Genomic DNA, 5,167 nt, shown 5'->3' with positions numbered 1-5,167 from the left:
AGATTCTTAAGTGATGGTGACGCTATTGGTTCTAAGACCACAAGGACCCCAAATGGCTGAATGACTAACATCATCATTTGCTGCCCACAATTATGGGCTGTGGGAGTATTGCATTGCATGGAAGAAGGAAGGCCTTCCGTTCATCACACCATCAGCTAGATGCTTCTGCCAATACATCACACCTCGTTTGCAGGGAATAGATGAGGACCCGTAGCTGGAGCTACTGTGCTGCTGCTTTCCAAACGCAGACCTTTCTCCAATTTCGAAACCAGAAGCCACCTGCCGGAATCCAGTAGACAAGCCAAGGGGTGAGTGCAGTGATTCTGGCGCCCCTGGGCGGGGTGGCAGCAGTTGCGGGGCAGAGACTGGAGTCCGCAGGAGGGCGTGGCGGGGAAGATGCCACCACTCCTCCCGCGCTCTGGTCAGTTCCGATCGCCCGCGGCTGGATGGCCGAGCGGAAGATGGCTGCCCGGTGCGCTGCGGCCAGTCACGTGCCAGGAGATATAGCCGAGCGCCCTCCCACACTAGTGAGTCCCCGACCCCCACAGCAGGCGCAGTCCCGGGTGCCTCTTCACCGCGCGGATGCCAGTCGGGGAGAGAGGGTGCCACGACTGGAGGTCAGCTTTCCCTGCGGCCCGCCCCCAACCCGGGGGCTGGAGTCCGGCTCTGGGAGCCACGGAAAACCTTCCTTCGGGCGACCTGCACCAGGTCGAGCTTCTGGGCATGCGCGGTACTCCAACCCAGCAAATCCGCTCTCCGGGTTTTCCCCGCAACTTCAAGAGCGGGGTTGGAGGTGGAGTCGGGCCGGGGGTGGGGGGCGGTGCGGAGTTGCTGGCACTGATTAGAGCTGTTCAGGCCTTCGCTGCCCCGTAGGGCTGGGGCTGGGGGTCCACCGCGGGCGGCTTTATTGTTTTGGGGGTTGTAGTCCGTGCACAGAGGTTTGAAAATGGCAGACGTGTCTGAGGTTCGCCTTGTTTTAGAGAACAGCCAGGAGTTGATCACAAGTGTAGCCGCTTTTTAGCTCAGTCAGAATGAGTTATCTTCGGGCAACTAACTCAGTTTTCCAACCCAGGTCTCCAGAACGCACAGGTCGCGTTTCCTGTTCTGATTAGTTGCAGCTTTCCAAGTTTTCAGTTCTGCCCCAAGTCATATAGCAGTCTAGATCGGAAAACGTGGGTCCTTCGGCTTCACTGAAAGACCCCCTAAAAATGCGCAAGTTGGAGCTTTTCTTGTCGCTGACCTCCGCAGCCCCGATCTTTCCACGGCATGAGAGTAAAAATAAGGGGACCCAACCCTGGTGGCCCTGGAGTGCGCCGACAGGCTCCGGTCCCGCTGAGTGCCGGGATGAGCCCCTCGCGGACCCCGCCCTCCCGGCCGCCGCGAACACCCGGAGGAGCGGATTCGCGTCGTGCGGGAAGCCGGGCCGGCTCGGGCCGCGGACTGGGCATGCTCCGCAGCCGGGGAGGCTCGCTGTGCTAAGTCGGAAGCTTTCGCATCAGCAAGGCAGCGGCCCGGGCGGCGGCGGGCCGGACGGGAGCGGGAACGGCCGGCCACGGAAAGCTGTTCACCCTTTGCGTCCGGCGAGCAGCCGAGAGAGCGCAGTCTGGGTGCGGAGCTCCGACGCTGCCCTGCCCCCGATTTCATTCCGCGGTGGGGGGCTCGGCGAGCGGAATGCTGGCCGCTGCCGCGACTCCGGTCCAAGTGAGTAGTGGGGCGGGGGAAGAAAGCGCGTCTCCGGGGGCCGATTCGACACCCTCCTCCTAGGTCTGGCCTGACACCTGGGATCGGCGTGCGGGCAGCCCTGGGGCGAGGGGGCGTGAGCGCAGCCCGCGCGGAGCCGCGCGCGTACCTGGCGGGCACTCCTCCAGCGCGGCCGCTCCGGGGGGTGGGCGCGTAGGGCCGTCGGGCGACCGGCCTCTGGGCTTGGAGGGGTCGGGTTGCCCGCTGAGCTCCCGAGTCAAGTTGGGGCGGGGAGGAAGGCGGGGGCGTCAAGCGGGTACCTTTACGGAGGTGCTGCGTACGGGTTGGTAGGCTGCCTGGTGTCGGATTGGGGTAGAACCGGGGGATAAGGAGCCTCGGGCGGTGGCCGGGTTGCGATCTGGATACCCGCAGGGGCTGACCCCACATCACGGCCCCACCCCCACGGCCGGGGTGGCGGCGTGACAGTTGGTACCTCGGAGCCAGATCGCAGCTGGCCAGGCGTTCAGGGTTTCTCGATCTCCCCTGCCGTGGCCTCTGGATGCTCCCACACAACATAACAGGTGGGACCCCTCTTCGTGGAGCAGCATGGTCCTCTCCTTAGGCTGCTTAACAGCCTCCAGGTTTCGGGGGCGGCTCTGGGACTCCCCGCGGCCACCCGACTTGATGAGAGCGTTTAGGGGCAAGGCCTGGAGGAACCCTCGGAACAGCCAGGAAGTGGGTAGACGCTCCGGGGTGCAGCTCTCCCCCTGAGTTAGAGGGTCGCCTTGGTTCCGAGGCGGCTTGTCAAGGGCAGAGCAGTGACAGCAGCAACGGTCTGTCTCTCCCACTGTCTCCATCCATATTCGGGCCTGCTGCTATTGGTGGCCCAGGTAGGGTGCCCTGGTCCAGCTAACGGATTCAGCCTGGTGCGTTCTGCTTAACACTTTTTTCCCTCTTGGGAGTCAGAAGTCACAACTGGATTGAGGATTGCCTTGGCTGGTGGCAGTGAAGAGAATCCATGCCGTTGCTTCTCAGATGTTTCTTTTCACCTTCAGACAAAACATACTTAACGTGCCGTACTCTTATGAAACCATGAGTGATGGCTGTTTTCTGAAAGGGAAGTTTCCTTTTTATGTTATGAGGCCTCCGGACTTTTACCTCCTTTGACATTTACCTTCCTGGACCTTTAAAGCTGTTATTTTGTTTTCAGATATGAGAGCGTTAATGGTTGGCTGTCTGGATTTGGAAGTTAAGTGCTTGTCTATGGTGTGTGGTGAACTCCCCGTGCTTTCTAGCACTGGGGGTTCTGAGTGGGTGGAAAGAGAGGAGTGGGACTTGTGATGTAGCAACACAAGGGAATTGCCTCAGGCTGCCCAGACCCAAGAGAGTTGGCAGCTGCTGCGCATTTCATTGGTCCCTGTGTGTGAGCTGTCCACAGGAGAAGCCAGCTGGGGGATGGGCCCCTGTCTGGTCAGTGCTTCAAGGGAAGCCCAGGGATGTTTGGTGATTCAGCAGGTGGCAGCCTTCCAACTCTGAAGCCATGCTTTGGCCAAACCAGCTAGCTGCCAGCAAGCAAGTGCTTGTGCCTGCTATTGGAGGTGCCAGCTTTGGGGGAACCTCCAAGAGCTGCCTTCTCCCTGTAGCAACTCACTCTTTGTCCTGCTCTCTGTTAAGTGTGGAGGTCCTGTTATTTTGGGTTTCTTTCTGCATCATATTTTTGAGTTCTTTAGCTCTGTGACCTGCTTACTTGCAGGAGGTAGCAGCTGCTACCATGCACAGTTTAAGAAGTTAGTTATTCTGTAGCAAAAGATGATAAGGTGTACGTGGAGATTAGTTTTTTTTTTTATTTCTTCTTAGCAAAGACTAGATATTTATATTTTTATTAAAGTAAACTATTTCTACAACTCTTCAGTGCTGATAGTTATTCAAATATCTAGAATCATCTTTTTAAAAAAAATTCAACGAGTGGGTCATACTGACATTAAAAGGATAGAGTAATTAAGGCAACGTTTTATTCATTGGAGGAACCCTAACAATCTTGCACAGTGCCTAAATTGTAGATACTTAATAAAAGTTTTTTCAGCTGAAAATTTTTTTTGTAGTACAAGCTTGTCAGAATTGCTGTGTACCTACCTCCTCACTCATGTAAATGTAGAGTCTCTCTTCAAAATTGCAGAATAAAGTATCACATTTTCAGAAGTCAGATTTGCCTGTGTTGATTATAGTCTTTCAGTTTTAGCTTCAAAATTCAACCCTTTTTGTCCTTTCCCCTTTGGTTAGTGCCTTAATTTTCTACTTGTGGCATATAATGCACTTCCATTGGAAAAACATATGCTGTGCTAATGTATCTCATGAAAATTTAAAGGTCCTCTACAAACAGCTATCATACATTATTTTTAAGCTAAAAGATGTTCTGGCTGCATAGCAAGTCTGCTGTGTTTACAGAACTTTATATAAAATATTTCAGGGAAATCTGGAATTCCTAACTCTTTACATCCAATGAAAAGTGCTGCTTTAGAGAAGACAAACGTTTTGGTTATAAAATTTTTATATTTTATATAATATAATGATGATAATCTCTTCATTTTTTTTTTTGGAGGGGTGGAGGAGTGTTCAGCTAACTTTCTGTATTTTACCTTTGCTGTTTCTGTTCCTACTTTCACAGTAACTATTTCTTGTTGCCCTATAGACAGACTTTCCTCATGGATTTGCTTAATGGTGCCATCAGAGGATCTGTTGCACTTTTTCATACAAATTCAATCAGTGATGACTTTTTCCTCAGATTGTCCCATACATTTTCCTCTCACTTTGTATGGTAAACTTTTCAGTGACCCTTGCTGAAAGCTGTGGCCTATGCTCTTGTGGGGTCATGGTATATTATTGATGCCTTTTTCTTTGCCTGGGACCTAACCTAGTCCTCCAGAACCAGAACCATAAAACATCCATCAGTTTGGGTTTTCACATGTCCATTTTGGAGATACACATGCATGGGGATGTTGGCTAACTCTGCTATACAGGTATATGCCCAGGAACAGAATGACTGGGTAAGAGAAAACAAATACACCTGTTTTTATTAAATACTGTCAAATTGCCACAGCAGTCTCTTCTGGAGAACTTTTGGTATGCCTCGTCTTAGAGATTTTGGTCTTTCTGTTTAAGACTTAATTAAGAATATAAATGAGGAGGGAGAAAGACCAGGACAGGGATGGGAAGAACACAAGGGACCACGGTGATGGTGCATGGGTGAATTGGTGGTGGGGAGTTCATGGACACCATACATTGGACAAAAATGAAGGATGATATAATGAATATATTAAATAAAAAATAAAGTTTACGAGGATTGAACAAAAATATAAATGGTTATGTAATGTCTTCTACACGATGTTTGTAGAGGTCTGGTTTTAAAGTTTGTCATTTTGTTAAACTACTTTATCACCAGAGGACCAGATTTCTTTCTTTTTTTCTTTTTTTAAAAAATATTTATTTA

At 51.6% G+C, this 5,167-nt stretch overlaps 1 protein-coding gene across 4 annotated transcripts in view; it reads left to right on the top strand.

Annotated features, from left to right (window-relative positions):
- The first annotated feature begins 1,523 nt into the window (after positions 1 to 1,523).
- Positions 1,524 to 5,167, top strand: part of SGMS1 (sphingomyelin synthase 1) — a 280,001-nt gene continuing 276,357 nt past the window's right edge. For all 4 annotated transcript variants that reach the window (XM_012723896.1, XM_012723895.1, XM_012723894.1 and 1 more), the window contains exon 1: positions 1,524 to 1,701. The gene's annotated coding sequence lies outside the window, so the exon portion shown is untranslated. The remainder of the gene's footprint in view (positions 1,702 to 5,167) is intronic.

This window comes from Condylura cristata, unplaced genomic scaffold (genome assembly GCF_000260355.1).
Source record: "Condylura cristata isolate star-nosed mole 26May11 unplaced genomic scaffold, ConCri1.0 scaffold00011, whole genome shotgun sequence".
Lineage (NCBI taxonomy): Eukaryota > Metazoa > Chordata > Mammalia > Eulipotyphla > Talpidae > Condylura > Condylura cristata.
Note: the sequence above shows the minus strand (reverse complement) of the source record. Positions and strands in the feature narration are given on the sequence as shown.